Source organism: Pseudochaenichthys georgianus, chromosome 18 (genome assembly GCF_902827115.2).
Source record: "Pseudochaenichthys georgianus chromosome 18, fPseGeo1.2, whole genome shotgun sequence".
Classification (NCBI taxonomy): domain Eukaryota; kingdom Metazoa; phylum Chordata; class Actinopteri; order Perciformes; family Channichthyidae; genus Pseudochaenichthys; species Pseudochaenichthys georgianus.
In genome coordinates, this window is record NC_047520.1 from 13,128,813 (window position 1) to 13,151,545 (window position 22,733).

Genomic DNA, 22,733 nt, shown 5'->3' on the forward strand with positions numbered 1-22,733 from the left:
CTTGTATTGCTAAAACAGCAAGAACATAGGAACTTTTCTTTGTTATAATTTATAAAGACAATTTCCTCGTTATTGTTCTTCCGCTTTGCTTTAATAGTCAAATGTATTACTAGTTTTTATTTTACTTATGTTTACATGGACATAACGATCTTTCAATTATTATAAATAATACACACCAAGCCAACCATTTTGTTTTTCCTTTAAGGGTTATGTTTGTTTTTGCAGGGTTGTGATAATTACACATGGGTAAACCCTTGTTATGCCGCCTCGAAATGAGCAGAAAAGTCGATGTCCTGCATGTAAGATGGCAACAATTCAGGAAACAAGCAAGAACAACTTAACCCTCGTACTGAATGTTTAATGAAGCTCTATCGTCTGTTTAACCCCGCTCTAAAATACCAACTGTCGTCATTTACTCAGTGCACTTGGAGGCATCAGACTGTTGGTTTCAAATCAGGCATTTTCATCAGGGATAAAGTAGCGTGTCTTCTTTAAAACTTTAAGTGTTTCTGTTTAAGTTTCTCCTTTCTCAGGTCCACACCGTCATGACCGAGGGGGGCTATCTCACTCGGAAGTGCTGAGGGTGACTAAATAGTGGATCAGAAGTAATGTCAGAATGCTGAAGTGTTTCCACAATCAAGTTTTTAATGAGACACATCAAATATGGATGAGACAGAAGAAGTACGGGGGCAGTTGGCCCTCAGACGACAGCAGGGGTGTGAGACAGAGATAGAAGAAGAGAAAGACATGCACTGCAAATGGTATCGCTCACAAAATGTACAACTCAATTTTGTAACAGAAAATGTTCCTTGAAGAAATTTTTTCAGAAACAACATTTTGTTTCTGTGCTAGGGGCCCTGAATCTAACTCGAGGAGAGAAGAAGGGATCACAAATGTTTTCTGAAGTGAATGAAATCAAAGTAATAAATACAATTTTAAATGTAATGCTACTTCTATTGGTGATAAAAATGGATTTAAATGCCAGTAATAATGATTTAGCAGTACTTTTGCCTGTTATTCCTTGGCAGATAGTTTTTCTGGCAAAAAATACAGCCACACGAGAGTCCCATTTTCAAATCCAAGGCGGTGGTGTTTATAGCTTTTCTGAACTGCCTCACTCAAAGGCGGGGTGGAAACCCTGACAGAGCGCGGCGAGATGCAATGAATTGTCCAAAAGGGATAATAGTGCACAATTTTCGTATACTGACACCTTAGTAGACCTTCCCTGTCTATACAACAGCAAAAACAAAGTTACTTTCATGAAGAATACATTGAACTGCATTTGTTAACCTGTAGAAGTAAACCTTGTGAAGTCTTAATATATAGTCTTCATCAATGGAATTTAGTTGTGGAATCATTTTGTTTAACATTTTCCAACCTATTCAACAATCATCAATTAAACGTGTGAGTAAAATATCAACTTTTTGTCGTTGCAAATCTAACCCATCTCCCTGCAAACCTCAAGTAGTTGTTGAATGGAAGCTCATTACGGTTTGAGTTAAGCCTTGAGGTCCGTGAATGACTCAAAGAAATGCTGGTGTGTAATCCCCCCCCCCCCCTTTCATGCTGACAGTGTGACACAACATGTTTGGAAGCTTTTCATCGGAGGCTCTGGTCTTAAATTGCTGTAACTACTAAAAGATAAAAGCTCATCCATCGCTGGCTGCCGAGACGCAGAGAGGTCAAACACAGAGTGTTGTAATCTGTAATATCCTGAGCGTTAATCCCAAATTAAGCCTCAGACCACACACCAGGCCATGTGCTGCCCAACACAACTGCCACAGTGCAAGTGAATCAACAAACGCACACATGAGGCGGATGTTGACTTTTAAACGTTTCCGGTGGACTATGCTGTAATCCAAATATCGAACATGCAAGACTACTAGTGCATGTAAAGAGCCGTGACAAAACTAACACACAGCATCCAACCATGTGGAAGCATCGGCTAAAAGCAGAAGAAATGGCCTTGAGTGCAACATGAGGCAGTATATGAGTTAATCTGATCTAAATTGGCGATTCAATTCCACAAACACAGACATTCACATATGTTTTGTTTGTGCAGAGGGTCTGTAGCACTGTTGGTTAAAACGGCATGAAAAGACCATTGTTAGCTTAATATTTATGAAGCAAAAACACTGTATAATAGTTTTCTATTATTTATCATAACTGACTGAAGACAGGGGATCTATATTTATTTAGTTCGTAGATCTACTGTACTTCACACTATTCCATGACAGCTTGTTAAACAAGACTTTCAAAGTGATGGATGCTTTGTCCTCGGCACACTGAGCTCAGATTCTGTCCTAACAATGTCAACGCAGCATGAAACCTGTTTCAGGAGTTCAATGTAATGAGTTCCCTGGACCTACGGGTTCAGTCAACACACTCTCACTCCCTGATAGTCCAATAGCGACGCTTGGTCAGGGTCCTTTGGCGTGCAGTTGTGACGAACCGAGGCTCCTTCAGCTTCATAAACGGACGCAAAGAGCTTTCAACAGATTGCATGTATTCCCATCGGCGGCGGTATTTGACGCTCAGGGAAGCACCGCATCGGTCCATGTCGGCGGCAGTTAAAGGCAATGTGAGCGTCCATTCCCATTGGATAACGGAGAATTTTACACCCGGAAGTAAGTATTCTCCTTACTGTCGATTGATTTTACAGTGATATCTGCACTACTCATCGACTATAAAACACCAGATTATCCTTGTTAATTACACAACATTGATTGGTTTAAATTGTGTGCAATGCTTTTGTATTTTCCCCCTTCGCTCTGAGAAACAAATAGTTGTATCGGAGTTTAGGATGGCAGAAGACACTACCCATAATCCTCAGCTATCGTTTGAGTCTGCACCATGCGCTTTGCTCGACAAACCCCGTGACCAAGCGTCGCTATTGGGCTATCAGGGAGTGAGACTGTGTTGGTTCAGTGGGTCCAAAATAAAATGTTTGTTCTTTTGACAAATTGAAGCATTAAATTGGGGTTTGATGATACAGTGTTAGACCTCGCCACATCACTTGAAAGTGGGATGACCTTGGCAACTGATTCAGCAGTCTCCTTGGCTTGTTGGTCAACTTTAGATGGTATATTTGCTGAGCTCTAAGGCCGATGTGTATAATGTAGGGATGTAATGATATATCAAATATCGCGATATTGCGGTAAATAAATGTCTCAATATCGTCGTGAGACTGACAAAATATGCCACGATTATTATTATTTTGAATTTTTTTTTTCTTTTTAAACCTTTATTCAACCAGATGGTCCCATTGAAATCATCAATCTCTTTTTCAAGGGAGACCTGCCTAACATGGCAGCAAGTAGGTTATAACATGAACATAAAACAACAGATAACAATAAAGGACCATGTATTTACAGTACAGGGTGACATGTACACACCTAGAGACATTGACAAGTACCAACAGTATATTTGTATCTCGCCCTGTCAATAAGCCTCACCTTCTTGGCAAAAACGGTATTGTTTTTGAAGTGGTGGAGAGACAATGCACAGTTTTACCCTCTGCTGTTACCCATGGCCAAAGCATATCTCTCTGTCCCAGCAACATCAGTACCAAGCAAGAGAGTTTTTTCCACAGCAGGGGATATTGTAAACGCCCAAACATCCCAGCTTCTACCTGGAAATGTGGACATGCTCATATTCCTCAAAGATAACCTTGATGATACTGAGTGAGTGAGTTAGAGTAGAGTTACTTGAAAAACTAAAGTGAAACTTGATTTATTCTATTGCAGGGTCTGATTATTATATTTTTGACACTTGAAAATACTACTATCCAACTAAAATGCTGTACAAATCAGATTTGTTATTTGATAAAGAAAACAAATCCAAGTACATTTGTTTTTTTTAAATTACAAAAAAATAAATTCGCATTTTTTTTCCTTTATTTTTCAATATCGCGATAAATATCGTACCGTGGACTTTTTATCGCGATATTATGATACCGTGAGTTTTTGGTATCGTAACATCCCTAGTATAATGTATGCAGAAGACTCTTTCATCCTCTCTGGACTCTCTCTGTCCTCTCACATCTCGGCAGGCTCGTCAGTCCCCTCCTGCTCCCTGGCTAAATGACGCACTGCATGCTAATAGAACCATCCTTTGGGCAGCAGAGCGGAAACGGTGGAAATCCAAACACCATGACGACCTAACCTATCAGGCTCTCCTCTCCTCTTTCTCTGCTTCGATCTCTCAAGCAAAAAGCACTTTCTTTCAAGATAAGATCCAATCTTCCTATTCCAATCCCAAAAAACTATTTCCATCTTCTCCACCCTCTTGGACCCTCCCAAAGCACCTTCCCCCTCCTCCCTTCTGTCAAGCGACTTTGTTAACCACTTTGAAAAAAAGGTTGATGATATTCACTCTTCTTTTTCTGACTCACCTTTACTCACCACTGGGTCAACAGACCCTCCTTTCACCCACACACTAACTTCCTTTTCCCCTCTCTCTCCAAGTGAGGTTCTTACCCTCATTACCTCTGCCCGCCCAACCACCTGTCCTCTGGACCCTATCCCCTCAAACCTCCTTCAGACTATCGCTCCTGATATTCTACCGTTTCTCTCCCATCAACACTTCTCTAACTTCTGGTCACTTTCCAAACAGTCTCAAGGAGGCAAGAGTAAAACCTCTCCTAAAGAAACCCACTCTCAACCCGTCTGACGTTATAAACTACAGGCCTGTGTCTCTCCTCCCGTTCCTGTCTAAAACACTTGAATGTGCTGTCTTTAAACAATTCTCCTGTTATCTCCATCAGAACAACCTTCTGGATCCGCACCAGTCTGGTTTCAAGGCAGGTCACTCAACAGAAACTGCCCTCCTTGCTGTCTCTGAGGAACTGCACACTGCTAAAGCAGCCTCCCTCTCCTCTGTCATCATCCTTCTGGACCTGTCTGCTGCATTCGACACAGTGAATCATCAGATCCTCCTTCGCACTCTCCAAGAACTTGGAGTTTCAGGCTCTGCACTTTCCCTCCTCACCTCATACCTCAAAGACCGTACCTACAGGGTTACTTGGAGAGGGTCCGAGTCCGACCCTTGTCAATTAACTACAGGGGTCCCTCAGGGCTCTGTTCTTGGTCCCCTCCTCTTCTCCCTGTACACAAACTCGCTCTGATCAGTCATTAGCCCGCATGGTTTTTCATACCACTGCTACGCTGACGACACCCAATTAATTATGTCCTTTCCCTGCTCAGAGACCCAGGTCGTTGCACGCATCTCTGCTTGTCTAGCGAACATCTCTCAGTGGATGTCTGCTCACCACCTCAAGCTCAACCTTGACAAGACTGAACTGCTTTTCCTTCCGGGAAAAGATTGTCCCACTCTTGACCTGACAATCAACATCGGCACCTATATTGTTTCCCCGACTCAGACTGCAAGGAATCTGGTTGTGACTAGGGATGTCCCGATCTCGTTTTTTAGCTTCCGATCCGATTCCGATATTTTCATATAGGTTCCGATCCGATCCCGATATTTCCCGATACCGGTTTTCCGATACCGATTTCCGATATCACATTTTGTGTTGGCAAACAGCATTTAATTTCGTATACATTAAGAAATAGACGGGCACCCAAGCTGTGCTCAATAGCTTTTATTCTCAAGAGCATTTATTTTGCAATAATAATAAAAAAACAACTTTCCTATCCAATATAAAGTACCCTTTACAACTCAAAAGGTTACTCATTTAACAGCAGTAAACACAAGTAAGCTTCACTAAACTTTACTTCTTGGAAGTAAGTAACCATAACTTAAAAATCTTTGCATTAATTGTACACATAAAGTAAACATAACATACACAACGTTTTGGTTACTTATTTGAGACAACGAGTTTCCACCCTTTTTTCAAGTAAACTGAACTTATTATTTTTCACAGTGTGGATAATTAAGGGATCTCAGAGACATCTAATCACTAAACTTAAACATAAACATTTTTACAGTGTAATAGAGCTCCTTATTTCCTCCATCTTAATCTACTGCACTGACTTCTTCAAAGTGTAGTGCAGGTTTTATTTAATGAAAACCAACACCTGCACCTTATCGGCTGTCAACCGGTTCCTTTTTTCATCAAGGACATTTGACACTGCACTAAACAGTCTCTCACTGTCCACCGATGTACAAGGTGCACAAAGAAACTTCATGGCTGTATCAGCCAGTGCGGGTCGCTGTGTAGCATGTGCCCGCCAGTAGTGTAGAGGATTCTCTGACCTTGGGATGGTTTGTTCAGCCAGGTAGGCCTCCACCTGAGTGACGACTGCTGACGTACTCACAGGCCTCGACTCCACCACATTCCCCTCCAAGATCTCGTCATATAGACTGACAAAGCTGCTGTTTGCAGCTGCACTGTTATGATTCTGTTTAGTTGTATTTTTGTTGTGTGCTTTTGTGTGCTATTTCCTGTCTCACCCCTCTCTTCTCTGTTTTCCTCTGCAGGGCTGGTGTGTGACAGGGAGTTGGCTGGCTCCTCCCAGTAGCAGACGAGGCACACCTGTTTCCACTCACCTCTTCACCTGTAGAGATAAAAGCCCGGTCCTCATGCCACTTCCCTGCCAGATAATTCCTCTGTGTTTCGACCCTCCGGTGTGTCTCGCTGCTCTCCTCGTTGTTTGGATTATTGTTTGGATTTTTGCCAGCCAACTTCCTGACTCCACTGCCGTATTTTTTGTTCTCTGCTTGAATAAAGCTTTTTGTTTATCGACCATCTCTCTCCAGTCTTTTGCTTTGGGGTCCAAAATCCTATAGGCCGTAACAGAATTATCTGGCCAAAGCATGGACCCCGCAGAGACTGAGAGATTGAAGCAAGCTCTTTCGACACAGGGAGCTCGTGTGGGGCAGCACGAACAAGCCCTACAAAGTATCATGGAATCCCTCCACAACCTTAATACCGGTTTCACTCAACTCAGCGGCCGCTTGGACCAGTCTTTCACCCAGCTCAACACTCTGACGGCTCCAGCTCCTGCGCCACCGCCTCCAGCTCCTGAGATTCCAGTCATTCATCCCGGCCAACCCCGTGAACCATTCATCCCCACCCCTGTGAGGTATTCAGGTGATTCAGGGACATGCAGTCAGTTTCTTCACTAGTTTTTGATCAGCAACTTACTCCTCTGACAGAACTAGAGTAGCTTTCGTTATGAGTTTGTTATCGGGTAAAGCAGCTGCATGGGCGGTAGCCATAGCCAAGAGTAACCCAGCTATCTATAACTCCTTTCCTGTGTTTGAGACCGAGATGTATCGAGTTTTTGACCACCCGCTTCAGGGTAAGGAGGCTGGTAATCGGCTCCTTTCTTTACGCCAGGGTTCTGAGTCAGTCTCCACTTACTCAATTGATTTCCGTATCCCCCCAGCAGAGAGCGGGTGGGATGAGACGGCTCTACAGATAGTTTTTTCCCGTGGATTAAACGAGGAGTTAAAGGACGAGCTAGCTGCTCGAGATGAGACTTCGTCCCTTGAGGAGTTAATTTCTTTGGCCATTCGCTTAGATAATCGGCTCCGTGAGAGGCGTAGGTAGAGAACAGATAGGCAGAGATTCCCTCTCCCCTTTTCCCAACCCAAGTCACCATGTCCGCCTGGACAGTCTGCACCTCCTCACCAACGCCTGGAGCCTTTCTCCTACCGGGACCCACCCACCGTCTCCTCATCCCTAAGCCCAGAGGAGCCTATGCAGCTGGGGAGAATGAGGCTTTCACCTGCTGAACGGGAACGCCGTTTCCTCCAGAGGCTCTGCATATACTGTGGTCAGGCTGGCCACATTCGAGCCAACTGTTCCGCTCGGCCAAAAGAGCAGGCTCAGCAGCCGGGGGAGGGGCGCTGGTGAGCCATACTCCTGTCTCCCCTTCCCACGCTAATCGTCTCCAGTTAAAGGGTACGGTTTCTAGTTCTCAAGTTTCCCTTCCTCTCCAAGACTTAGTTGATTCAGGGGCTGATGAAAATTGTATTGACTCTGACCTGGTTTTCCAGTCTAATCTCCCCTCAGAACTCCTTCCCGAGCCCAAGAACATTTTTTCCCTTGATGGTAGGCTTTTTGCCCGTGTAACTCACCGTACTGCCCCAGTGTCATTGTTACTCTCAGGTAATCATCACGAGACCATTTCCCTGTATCTCATTCCCTCACCCCTTTCTCCGCTGGTGTTAAGTCGCCCCTGGCTTAAACTCCACAACCCACACATAGACTGGGCCACCTTATCCATCGTCAATTGGAGTTTGTTCTGCCACTCTCACTGTTTACACTCTGCCATACCCACCACTGTTACTTCAAAACCTGTTCCCCCCCAGACCTGTTGACCTCACGTCAGTTCCCTCTGAGTATCATGACCTCCAGGAGGTTTTCAGCAAGGATCGTGCCCTGTCTCTACCACCTCATCGACCTTATGACTGTGGCATTGACTTGCTCTCCGGTGCTCCCTTGCCTTCGAGCAGACTTTATAATATCTCCAAGCCGGAGAGGGAGGCCATGGAGACTTATATCACTGACTCTGTTGCTACTGGTCTCATTCGCCCTTCTCGCTCTCCATTGGGGGCAGGGTTTTTTTTTTGTTGACAAGAAGGATAAGACTCTACGCCCCTGTATTGATTTCAGGGGCTTGAATGACATTACTGTAAAGAATAAGTATCCTCTTCCGCTCATAGACTCAGCTTTTGGTTTCCTCCATCAAGCCACCATCTTCTCTAATTTGGACCTCCGAAATGCCTACCACCTAGTTAGGATAAGGGAGGGAGACGAGTGGAAGACTGCGTTTAAGACGCCCCTGGGACATTTTGAATATTTAGTTATGCCTTTTGGGTTAACTAACGCCCCTGCTGTGTTTCAGACACTCATTAACGATGTCCTTCGTGATATGCTTAACAGATTTGTCTTTGTGTATCTTGATGATATCCTCATTTTCTCTCGTGACCCCCAAGAACATGTCCAACACATGAGGTTGGTGCTGCAGAGACTTCTGGAGAACAGACTTTATGTTAAGGCTGAGAAGTGTGCCTTTCATGTTTCCTCTGTTTCATTCCTGGGTTTTGTGGTAGAGAAGGGACAGGTCAGAGCCGACCCTGCCAAAGTCATGGCAGTGGCCGAATGGCCCACTCCTACAACGAGAAAGCAACTCCAAAGGTTTCTTGGTTTTGCCAACTTTTACCGCAGGTTTATTCGTGACTATAGTCGAGCAGCCGCCCCACTCACCAAGCTCACCTCAGTTAAAGTTCCCTTTGTGTGGTCATCTGAAGCTGAGGCTGCTTTTGCTATGTTGAAGTGTTTGTTTTCCTCTGCTCCTGTGTTATCTCACCCTGATTCTTCAGCCCCTTTCGTGGTCGAAGTGGATGCCTCCGACACTGGTGTAGGGGCAGTCCTCTCCCAGCGCTCAGCCTCCGACCAGAAGTTGCATCCCTGCGCCTTCTTTTCCTGCCGGCTCTCCCCGGCAGAAAGAAACTATGATGTGGGAAATCGGGAGCTTCTGGCAGTAGTCTTAGCCCTGCAGGAATGGAGGCACTGGCTTGAAGGCACAACTCATCCGTTTGTGGTATGGACGGACCACAGAAACTTAGCTTATCTCCGTTCTGCTCGCAGGCTCAACTCTCGCCAGGCTCGATGGGCACTTTTTCTGGGCCGGTTCAGCTTCACCCTCACCTATCGGCCAGACTCACGGAACATCAAGGCAGATGCCCTGTCACGTCAGTTGGCTCCTCCGGTTGAGGAGCCATCCGCAGGAACCATTCTTCCATCCTCCTGTGTGGTGGGAGTAGCCAGGTGGGAGGTTGAGAGGGTGGTCCTGGAGGCACAAGAGGACCATCCAGCTCCTGAGGGTTGTCCACCGGGTCGGCTGTTCGTTCCACCGCACGCCAGATCTTCAGTGCTCCAGTTGGGACATGATTCTAAGATAGCTTGCCATCCAGGAGCACTTCGGACTCTAGGCCTCATCCAACAACGCTTCTGGTGGCCCTCCATGTCCTCTGACGCCAAGAAGTATGTCGCCGCCTGCTCCATCTGCGCCCGCAGTAAGGCATCCCACTGCGCCCCTGCTGGTCTTCTCCGCCCTCTTCCCATTCCTCATCGGCCTTGGTCTCACATCGCCATGGACTTCGTGACGGGTCTTCCCCCATCGGAAGGAAATACAGTTATCCTGACGATTGTTGACCGCTTTTCCAAGGCCGTACACTTTGTTCCCCTACCTAAGTTACCTTCTGCTCTGGAGACTGCTACACTAATCACCCAGCATGTTTTTAGATTGCATGGCATTCCTCTGGACATTGTTTCTGACAGGGGTCCGCAATTTGCCTCTCGAGTCTGGAAGGCCTTTTGCCAGGCATTGGGGGCGTCGGCCAGTCTGTCATCAGGTTACCACCCGCAGACCAACGGCCAGACTGAGCGTGCAAATCAGGACCTGGAGGCAGCCCTTCGCTGTGTCTCTTCTCACCATCCAGTCTCCTGGGCCTCCCACCTGCCTTGGGTTGAATATGCCCACAACTCCCTGGTTTGCTCCGCCACAGAAATGTCTCCATTCATGGCTTCTGTTGGGTTCCAACCCCCTCTCTTCCCCGCCCAGGAGAGGGATGTGGCAGTCCCCTCAGTACAGGGGCATCTTCGGCGGGCCCGCAGAGTCTGGCATGAAGCTCGGGCAGCTCTCGTTCGCACTGCTGCTCGCAACCAGAGGCTTGCAGACCGCCATCGCACTCCAGCCCCGGACTACCAGCCCGGTCAGAAGGTCTGGCTGTCCTCACGTGATCTGCCACTCCCGACTGACTCCCGCAAACTGGCACCCAGGTACATTGGCCTGTTTGTCATTGAACGGATTATTAACCCCGCTGTGGTTAGGCTCAAGCTGCCTGCTGCCTTGAATGTCCACCCATCATTTCATGTCTCACTTCTCAAACCAGTTTCCTCCAGTCCTCTGAGCCCTCTGAGCACTTCCCTGCCAGATAATTCCTCTGTGTTTCGACCCTCCGGTGTGTCTCACTGCTCTCCTCGTTGTTTGGATTATTGTTTGGATTTTTGCCAGCCAACTTCCTGACTCCACTGCCGTATTTTTTGTTCTCTGCTTGAATAAAGCTTTTTGTTTATCGACCATCTCTCTCCAGTCTTTTGCTTTGGGGTCCAAAATCCTATAGGCCGTAACATGCACAGCCTACACCGCCTCGACGTGGTGACTTTCTTGGAGGCTCTTCTGCAGACACATTACATTACATTACATTACATTGCATTTAGCTGACGCTTTTATCCAAAGCGACTTACAATAAGTACATTCGACCAGGAAGACACAACCTTGAAGAAAACAGAATCATATAAGAACATCAGGTTTCAAAGAGCCAATCGTTTCAAGTGCTACTCAACTGGCTTTAGATAAGCCAGTCCTTTATTAGTATATAAGTGCTCTGTTAGAAGTTCTTTGTTAGTCATTCTATCGCTCGAAGTGGAGTCGAAAGAGATGAGTTTTCAGTCTGCGCCGGAAGGTGTGTAAGCTTTCTGCGGTCCTGATTTCAATGGGGAGCTCATTCCACCATTTTGGAGCGAGGATAGCAAATCCACGTGTTTTTGCTGATGGGAACTTGGGTCCCCCTCGCAGCGAGGGTGCAGCGAGTCGTTTGCCTGATGCAGAGCGAAGTGCACGTGCTGGGGTATACGGTTTAACCATGTCCTGGATGTAGGAAGGGCCAGATCCATTCGCAGCATGGTACGCAAGTACCAGTGTCTTGAAGTGGATTCTAGCAGTTACCGGAAGCCAGTGAAGGGAGCGGAGGAGCGGCGTGGTGTGGGAGAATTTTGGAAGGTTGAAGACCAGACGCGCCGCTGCATTCTGGATACCTGCACACCTCACTGCCAGCCTTCCTCTTTCTCTCCATGATCTCCACCTCTCTAATGAGAGCCTCCTTGGCAAGCTCCTGGTGGTCTGGACTTGTGAAGAATCTGAAAATGGATAGAATTTCATTTAGTTCAAAATGATTATTTGTTTCCTAACATATTTTGTCGTTCCCTTAGCATATCAAAGTTATTGTTGTCAATGTCAGAACAACATTTGGATCATTTATTTTGATGTTATTTGATAATTAATAATCAAGTGGTGAATTGATTAGGCCTGAGCAATTATATATCGCAAAAGAAGTTTTGAATCAAACAGGACTTGCCTATCTTTGTATCTTGGGTCAACCAATGTAGCAACGGAGTAGATTGGTTCAGTCTCAGCGTAGTCGAAGCGCTCAGTGACAGCCTCAAGAAGTGTTCTCTTCATAGTCTTGATTCCAGCATCTGTGCTCTCTTCTCTGGAAAGATGACGCTTGAGGACAGTTATTGCAGGGATCACATCCGCGGCACTCGCAGTCGCAGCACTCACTGGCCTTGTCAGCTCTTCAAATGGACTCAAGACCACAACTGCCTTCTCCATAAGCGCCCATTGGTTGGCAGAGGGCATGCATGGAAGGTCGTGGTCCGCTGCATAGACACAGAGCGGCCTCTTTTGCTGAAGAAGGCTCTGCAAAATAAGTAAATAAATGTTAGTTTAACATTCATGTGTAAAATACAAGTAGAACTATATACCTCACAACTAAATGTATTTATTTAGGCTGATTCACATGTAAAAAAATCTATTAATTCTTTGCATTCATTCCTTCCATCCATATAGCCTACCAGCATCATGTACTGAGTACTGTTCCATCTGACTGACACGTCCTGCTGGAGTCGTTGTGTTGGCATGTGCAGGTCTTTCTGTAAAGTAATAATAATGATAATAATTAAAATAAATCAGCTGTGTGTATCACTTTTCTAGTAGGCCACTCAAAATGCTTCTATATTTAGGTTAATTATTTGTTGGCTAACATCCTTTCAACACTAGTGTAGCCTAATGATGGATTGCTTTACAATGACATGACAGGGAGGGGGGAAAGTGCAATTACTAAAAAGATAACATACTACTACTACTAATAAAATGCCACCTGAATGTCTTCGAGGATGGAGTAGGCTTTTGGGGAATGCTTGAAATGACCCACAAGCTTCCGTGCGTTGGCGACAGCATCGATGATGCTTCGCTGGGCGAGAAGGCCTTGGATGACCACGAGTTGGAGTGTGTGTGCGAAACAGCCCAGGCTCTGCACCCCCATGTCTGCAAATGCCTACAGTCGAGAGATTGGGAGAGAGGATGATGGCGAGAGATGGATAGATGAATATCAATAGCCTATTGATACTGGTCAGTGAGGAAAATAAGCAGTCGATGTCACAATAGTATCAAATAGAGCGCAGCCATCTGCTGGTTGCAAAACTGATAGCAGTGTATGTAAGTCAATGAGAGGTAACGTCTTTACCTCTCATTGACTTACATACATTTCTGGACTTTCCTTAACTTATTAAACAAACCTCGGGAAATTTCCATAACATTTGTGAGTAATTTATACACTATGGTCCACCATCTGCATGATACCTCCAAACCATTATGATCTGATGAGACTTTTGAGATTTTAACATCTCAAAAGTTACACTGAATATTTTTCCTGTTGATAGGTAGCCTCTCAAAACTAGCTGTTTTGTCATTAAAATGGTAGGCTACTTTCAAGTCTAACAAACGTATTGAAAGCCTGTAGTCTTAGATAAGACATAAAACAGGATATTAATGTTTCGTTTTAATTCTTTGCTGTCGCAATAACAACTAGTGCTAGTGGCTAAGCTGACGTGAGTTAGCTGACAACAAGCTAGGCTAACTTTTCTGCTAGCCTGTTGACGTGGTTGCCGTCTAAAAGACACGTTATCTAGACATCATTTTAAATAAATCCAGGGCACACATAATTATAATTGGGAATAGGGAACATTTAATATACATCCAGTATATCATGTCAAAATCATCAAATGGACGTTTACCCCATGACCATTCATTAAAAGATGCTGTTGACGGAATTAGCATGAACTTTACTGACGTGGGTAATGCGTAGCTAAACATCAGTGGTCAATAACAAGAAGGCTTACCTTCTTCATGTTGGTGGCGTTGTCCCTCATAACAACATGCACCTTGTCATTATCAATGTCCCACTTGGCGAGCATCTCTTCTATAGCATTCCGGATACGCATTGAAGTGTGAGAGCCACGCAGCTCACTTGCATGTAGCACCACGTTGTGCAAAGTAAAACTGGAGTCTATCCAGTGGGCGGTCAGACTGAGGAGCGACATCGGGGCTACACCTGAACTCCACAGGTCTGTGGTGAGGGCGATTGAGGTAGCCTCCTTTAGGTGCCGTTGCACTTGTTCACGCACCTTGGTGTGCAGGGCTGGGATGCCTTTTTCAACAATGTAATGGCGGGATGGCATCCCATAGCGCGGCTCCAAATAATTTATTAGATGACAAAAACCGGAGTTTTCCACAAGTGAAATTGGCTGGTCGTCCCCTGCTATGCACTCCACAATCAGCTCAGTAATCTTGCGAAATCTCTCGGAGTCTCGAGGAAGTAAATCCTTTCGTTTCAAGCTGTCCCGCAGTGTTTGTTGATGGAGTCCATCAGTCGCTGTCGCTTTACAGTAGGCGGCGTGTTCGTCGGGGTGGTGCTTTTTAAGATGTTTGATTAGGTTTGTGGTGTTGTAGGAGACCCTGTTAGCACCACCTCGTGAGACTTCCACACCACAGACTTTGCATGTCGCAGTCGGCGACTCACTTGTAGTTATTTTAAAATGATGCCAAACTGCAGACATTTTAACTAGCTAACGATATGTGTCCGTTCCACTTTTCCAACTCGATAATGGCGGCTGATGCAATAGAACAACAATGACAAACAACGTAACAACGTAACAATGGAATCATGGGAAATATTTAATATGGATCGGCCATGACAATTAATTGTATCTGCCGATCCCGATCCACCTTAAAACCCAGTATCGGATCGGGATCGGATGTCCCGATCCGATCCGGGGATCGGGATCGGGACATCTCTAGTTGTGACCCTAGATAACAAACTGTCCTTCACTGCAAACATCGCTGCTACAACCCGCTGCTGCAGATACACGCTTTACAACATCAGGAGGATACGTCCCCAGCTGACCCAGAAAGCGACGCAGGTTCTGGCCCAGGCTCTCGTCATCTCACGCCGAGACTACTGCAACTCCCTCCTGGCTGGTCTACCTGTATGTACCATCCGACCTCTGCAGCTCATCCAGAATGCAGCGGCTCGTCTGATCTTCAACCTTCCTACATTTTCCCACACCACGCCGCTCCTCCGCTCCCTTTACTGGCTTCCGGTTACTGCTAGAATCCACTTCAAGACACTGGTACTTGCGTACCATGCTGCGAATGGATCTGGCCCTTCCTATATCCAGGACATGGTTAAACTGTACACCCCAGCACGTGCAATCCGCTCTGCATCAGTGTCTACAGAAGGTCCAGTTGTGATAGCCACGGTTTGCCACTGCCATATGTATACTGGGGTGGCCTGCTGGAGTTATGTTTGAATAAGAAGTATTCAAGCAAATGTATCCAAAATGTTAATAATTACATTTCGAGAAAATTGTCTTAAAAACTGAAAATGCTTTTTTGTTTCAATCCACTACTATTAAGTAACTGTAAAGTATGAACATATTTCTTTGATTGCTGCATTTACCAGATGTAGTTACATGGACCATGGAGGCTAAAACATTCAGCAAGTTAACGCCTGACTTCAACCCAAGGCTTTAACTGAAAGGGCCCTTTGAAACTCATACTGACATATCCGGATTAAGGCTGCTGATTTTAAAACAAATTGTCAAAATTGAAAACAATGCAGAGTTCTCCTTACAGTTGTATTCTTGGCAGGGTTAAAAGGCCTCTGAAATTGCATTGAAACCATGGGACTTGGAACAAATTCACACTTGTATAGCCAGCAATCCCACTGTCACAATGGAATGTATCCTGGGAATATCATAGCATTAATGAAGAGATTTGCTATCAGAGTTCATCATACTGGATGTCATGTGGTAGTATGTATGAGTGTGTTATGCATGAGAAAGATGTGGGTCTATAATTCCACAGACATTCAATGCCAATTGTAGAGTGACCTTAAAAAAGAGCAGGATTAATTTGACTTATTAAGAATCTCAACCATTAAAGTTACCCTGAACCCTCCGGCTGCTCGATGCCTCAAGGCAGATGACAAGTGGGCAGTGTTATTTCCCCCCCCTGACACACTCCAATTCTCAATGTGTGTTGGACGCCTCCAACGGGCTTGGCTGAAGAAGCAGAGAGAGTGTGCCAAAGATAATGTCTGTCTGTCCTTTCCTCTGTCTATACATCTTTCTTACTTTCTCCTCAAGGGTTTTGTTAAATGACTTCAATATTAGACAATTTGGGTAGGGGACAGTTTACCAGTGCCAACATTTAGAATCAGTCAGGGTAATAGAGGTCAGGGTAGTAGATTCCTCTTTCTATCTTCTTACCCTCCCCTACGCTTGATAACTAGTAACTAGCAACTTGTCCTTGACCCACTGCCCCCAAGTTTACCAAATGTAAATTGTTAGTTATTTCATTTTTGGCACCATTGTTAAAATATTTGCATTGCTAAAATGGAATATGAACTGAGACAAACCCAGCATTATCTAGTAATTATGTGTAACTGCCTTCTTCCCTGCGTTTCTCCTCCATCTCATCTTCCCTATCTCATTCCAAAGATGTATATCCAATCAGCACAGAAGTCCTTACTTTTGCTCTTTTTAAAACGTTAAGGATGCTAAAGGATACAGTCAAAAGAATAGGGTGAAGCACAGTAGTGTCAATAAATGTCACTTAACAGCAACAGAAACTCTGTTGACTGACAAGAAGACGAGGGAGGAACAAAGAGTAAATCTCTTCACCTTTATTTGTTTTTCACAGGTAGTCACTGTATTTCAGCAGCACTGGTAGACACTGATGACTTGTAGATTTCTCATTTAGCGATTGCAGTTATTCCTATTTTTCTGAGACACTTAAGTTTGTCAAGCCACTTGAAACTGATGGCACTGCGCAACGGCTTATTATTATACGTCCATCTGTTTGCCGAAGTGTCATCTTAAATGCTCTCTGTTTAGTCTGTGTCAGCACTGACGCATTCGACTCCGGGGAGAACAGATGTGCTACTTCACTGATGCGTCGCTGATATATTATAGTCATTGTAGTTCACTAACTGTTTCAGCGTTTGCTACATTAAAGCTTGAAAACTTCATTGGAGAGAGTCAGCAGCTCTATGCATCATAGCACCCCAAATTAATCACCACAAACAGAGGAGACTGGCTACTGGTAAAGTTCGACGAGGTAACACTGTATAGAAAAAGTGATTATTTAAGTAAGTCATTTATACTGGACTAAATAAAGAAGGTTGGGAGAGAACTGAGATGGGTACCTTTTAGAAGAGATACTGCTACAGGTAGTGTTTCCCAAAAGTTGATTCATTATCTGTGTCCCAATGTTGTGTGTGTGTACTTGTAAAGCTATCAAATAGGGGACCACAGCATTGTTACACATCCACGCCAGTGGCGGTTCTAGAACATTTTATATGGGGTGGCAAAGGGGGGGAAAGATGTCATGCCAGGGTGGCATGGGAGGGCGGACAGCACGTGGTATTTTATACTGTATATAACCTATTTATTGTTAATTCATGCCCTAACACAAGTGTTCTTAATGCACAAGAGAAACAAGGTGTTCAAACAAACAATCGGGTGCCCTTTGAGTCCCCCAAGCTTACTTCAACCATTTTAAATGAAAGGAAACTACAAAATGTATTATTTTAAAGCAATGAATTAATGGAACAGGTTGTTTTGCATTACAATGTAAAACTAAATATATATTTTGTTTTTAAAAAATTGGTTGTCTTGTAGTTGTAGTAGACAACAGACATATTTGCATGTCCTCACTAAGCATTATTACATATTAATTTAATATTAAACATATCAAAATGGCCAATTACCTTGTCACCTCCATCCACTGGTAAGCCTCAGCATCCCTGAATTAAGAGTTCCCCCCCTTTATTTTCAGTGTATAATGATCTTATGGTGTTTTTAATGATATTGTAATGCCAGAAATAAAACATTTGATACATTGGAACCACGTCTCCTGCCCCTCAGTATCACAAACCTGAGTGCCTTGGAATAATTATTTCCTTGGGTGCAATTCCCAAGGTGGGGTTGTCTGGCTTTTAGTTGAATAGGATTTCCAACAAACACCCCCCACGTGCCGCCACACTATGTTAACCTTATAGGCCGATGATTACCTGCCAAGTAATATACTATGAAAATGAGTTTATAATACAGTACTACTGCAAGTGGTATGCAATTCAGACATACTTTCTTCCAGTGCAATAAAGATGATGTAACAGCAAGGCCATACATTGCTGTGGAGTGGTTCTTTCCCTTTGGATTTACTGAAGATCAACGTGTTTGTAGTGATTCTTTCATCACCTTTCACATGTTCCAACATGAAAGACCTCTCACTGCTTTGACTCTGCCCATGCCCTGTTTGTCTTCAATATATTCAGATGCTTTTCTCGGTTGCCAAAATAAGATTATATATAACTTACTTGTTTATAATGGTAAAATAAACTTAACCATTGAATCCAATTAGGACATTATTTATCTTTTGTTGTTAAATGAATTGCACAGTCTTATTCAGCGACTTGCATGCTTCTTGGGAGTCACACACTCTGGTTAAGTTCTATTTTCTGGAACCTAAAAAAAAGCATCCAATTATGGGAATCAGCACAATATCTACGAGCCCCAAACATTTCTCTGTAACATGTAATGTTTGAAGTTATATACAATTACAAATCATGGTGAAACCAGTTTCACAGCTTATAAAATTACCAAACCAACACAATGGAATTACTAAAATGTGACTTAAAGTAAACAAATGTCTCCTTCCATTCTGTAGCTATCAAAACAAATTGAATGGGCATATTGTAAACAAAACTCTCGTTCAACTGGCTGACAGATTGTCCTTTGTGCCGCCTGACAGGTGGTAACAAAGCACAGTTGAATTTTCAAATAATTATGGAGGCTCTTCTGCAGACACATTACATTACATTACATTACATTGCATTTAGCTGACGCTTTTATCCAAAGCGACTTACAATAAGTACATTCGACCAGGAAGACACAACCTTGAAAAAACAGAATCATATAAGAACATCAGGTTTCAAAGAGCCAATCGTTTCAAGTGCTACTCAACTGGCTTTAGATAAGCCAGTCCTTTATTAGTATATAAGTGCTCTGTTAGAAGTTCTTTGTTAGTCATTCTATCGCTCGAAGTGGAGTCGAAAGAGATGAGTTTTCAGTCTGCGCCGGAAGGTGTGTAAGCTTTCTGCGGTCCTGATTTCAATGGGGAGCTCATTCCACCATTTTGGAGCGAGGATAGCAAATCCACGTGTTTTTGCTGATGGGAACTTGGGTCCCCCTCGCAGCGAGGGTGCAGCGAGTCGTTTGCCTGATGCAGAGCGAAGTGCACGTGCTGGGGTATACGGTTTAACCATGTCCTGGATGTAGGAAGGGCCAGATCCATTCGCAGCATGGTACGCAAGTACCAGTGTCTTGAAGTGGATTCTAGCAGTTACCGGAAGCCAGTGAAGGAGCGGAGGAGCGGCGTGGTGTGGGAGAATTTTGGAAGGTTGAAGACCAGACGCGCCGCGCTGCTGGATACCTGCACACCTCACTGCCAGCCTTCCTCTTTCTCTCCATGATCTCCACCTCTCTAATGAGAGCCTCCTTGGCAAGCTCCTGGTGGTCTGGACTTGTGAAGAATCTGAAAATGGATAGAATTTCATTTAGTTAAAATGATTATTTGTTTCCTAACATATTTTGTCGTTCCCTTAGCATATCAAAGTTATTGTTGTCAATGTCAGAACAACATTTGGAACATTTATTTTGATGTTATTTGATAATTAATAATCAAGTGGTGAATTGATTAGGCCTGAGCAATTATATATCGCAAAAGAAGTTTTGAATCAAACAGGACTTGCCTATCTTTGTATCTTGGGTCAACCAATGTAGCAACGGAGTAGATTGGTTCAGTCTCAGCGTAGTCGAAGCGCTCAGTGACAGCCTCAAGAAGTGTTCTCTTCATAGTCTTGATTCCAGCATCTGTGCTCTTCTTGGAAAGATGACGCTTGAGGACAGTTATTGCAGGGATCACATCCGCGGCACTCGCAGTCGCAGCACTCACTGCCCTTGTCAGCTCTTCAAATGGACTCAAGACCACAACTGCCTTCTCCATAAGCGCCCATTGGTTGGCAGAGGGCATGCATGGAAGGTCGTGGTCCGCTGCATAGACACTGAGCGGCCTCTTTTGCTGAAGAAGGCTCTGCAAAATAAGTAAATAAATGTTAGTTTAACATTCATGTGTAAAATACAAGTAGAACTATATACCTCACATCTAAATGTATTTATTTAGGCTGATTCACATGTAAAAAAATCTATTAATTCTTTGCATTCATTCCTTCCATCCATATAGCCTACCAGCATCATGTACTGAGTACTGTTCCATCTGACTGACACGTCCTGCTGGAGTCGTTGTGTTGGCATGTGCAGGTCTTTCTGTAAAGTAATAATAATGATAATAATTAAAATAAATCAGCTGTGTGTATCGCTTTTCTAGTAGGCCACTCAAAATGCTTCTATATTTAGGTTAATTATTTGTTGGCTAACATCCTTTCAACACTAGTGTAGCCTAATGATGGATTGCTTTACAATGACATGACAGGGAGGGGGGAAAGTGCAATTACTAAAAAGATAACTACTACTACTACTACTAATAAAATGCCACCTGAATGTCTTCGAGGATGGAGTAGGCTTTTGGGGAATGCTTAAAATGACCCACAAGCTTCCGTGCGTTGGCGACAGCATCGATGATGCTTCGCTGGGCGAGAAGGCCTTGGATGACCACGAGTTGGAGTGTGTGTGCGAAACAGCCCAGGCTCTGCACCCCCATGTCTGCAAATGCCTACAGTCGAGAGATTGGGAGAGAGGATGATGGCGAGAGAGATAGATGAATATCAATAGCCTATTGATACTGGTCAGTGAGGAAAATAAGCAGTCGATGTCACAATAGTATCAAATAGAGCGCAGCCATCTGCTGGTTGCAAAACTGATAGCAGTGTATGTAAGTCAATGAGAGGTAACGTCTTTACCTCTCATTGACTTACATACATTTCTGGACTTTCCTTAACTTATTAAACAAACCTCGGGAAATTTCCATAACATTTGTGAGTAATTTATACACTATGGTCCACCATCTGCATGATACCTCCAAACCATTATGATCTGATGAGACTTTTGAGATTTTAACATCTCAAAAGTTGCACTGAATATTTTTCCTGTTGATAGGTAGCCTCTCAAAACTAGCTGTTTTGTCATTAAAATGGTAGGCTACTTCCAAGTCTAACAAACGTATTGAAAGCCTGTAGTCTTAGATAAGACATAAAACAGGATATTAATGTTTCGTTTTAATTCTTTGCTGTCGCAATAACAACTAGTGCTAGTGGCTAAGCTGACGTGAGTTAGCTGACAACAAGCTAGGCTAACTTTTCTGCTAGCCTGTTGACGTGGTTGCCGTCTAAAAGACACGTTATCTAGACATCATTTTAAATAAATCCAGGGCACACATAATTATAATTGGGAATAGGGAACATTTAATATACATCCAGTATATCATGTCAAAATCATCAAATGGAAGTTTACCCCATGACCATTCATTAAAAGATGCTGTTGACGGAATTAGCATGAACTTTACTGACGTGGGTAATGCGTAGCTAAACATCAGTGGTCAATAACAAGAAGGCTTACCTTCTTCATGTTGGCGGCGTTGTCCCTCATAACAACATGCACCTTGTCATTATCAATGTCCCACTTGGCGAGCATCTCTTCTATAGCATTCCGGATACGCATTGAAGTGTGAGAGCCACGCAGCTCACTTGCATGTAGCACCACGTTGTGCAAAGTAAAACTGGAGTCTATCCAGTGGGCGGTCAGACTGAGGAGCGACATCGGGGCTACACCTGAACTCCACAGGTCTGTGGTGAGGGCGATTGAGGTAGCCTCCTTTAGGTGCCGTTGCACTTGTTCACGCACCTTGGTGTGCAGGGCTGGGATGCCTTTTTCAACAATGTAATGGCGGGATGGCATCCCATAGCGCGGCTCCAAATAATTTATTAGATGACAAAAACCGGAGTTTTCCACAAGTGAAATTGGCTGGTCGTCCCCTGCTATGCACTCCACAATCAGCTCAGTAATCTTGCGAAATCTCTCGGAGTCTCGAGGAAGTAAATCCTTTCGTTTCAAGCTGTCCCGCAGTGTTTGTTGATGGAGTCCATCAGTCGCTGTCGCTTTACAGTAGGCGGCGTGTTCGTCGGGGTGGTGCTTTTTAAGATGTTTGATTAGGTTTGTGGTGTTGTAGGAGACCCTGTTAGCACCACCTCGTGAGACTTCCACACCACAGACTTTGCATGTCGCAGTCGGCGACTCACTTGTAGTTATTTTAAAATGATGCCAAACTGCAGACATTTTAACTAGCTAACGATATGTGTCCGTTCCACTTTTCCAACTCGATAATGGCGGCTGATGCAATAGAACAACAATGACAAACAACGTAACAACGTAACAATGGAATCATGGGAAATATTTAATATGGATCGGCCATGACAATTAATTGTATCTGCCGATCCCGATCCACCTTAAAACCCAGTATCGGATCGGGATCGGATGTCCCGATCCGATCCGGGGATCGGGATCGGGACATCTCTAGTTGTGACCCTAGATAACAAACTGTCCTTCACTGCAAACATCG

At 44.2% G+C, this 22,733-nt stretch overlaps 1 protein-coding gene across 1 annotated transcript in view; it reads right to left on the reverse strand.

Annotated features, from left to right (window-relative positions):
- fgf11a (fibroblast growth factor 11a) overlaps positions 1-22,733 on the reverse strand; it is a 167,183-nt gene that overhangs the window by 62,668 nt on the left and 81,782 nt on the right.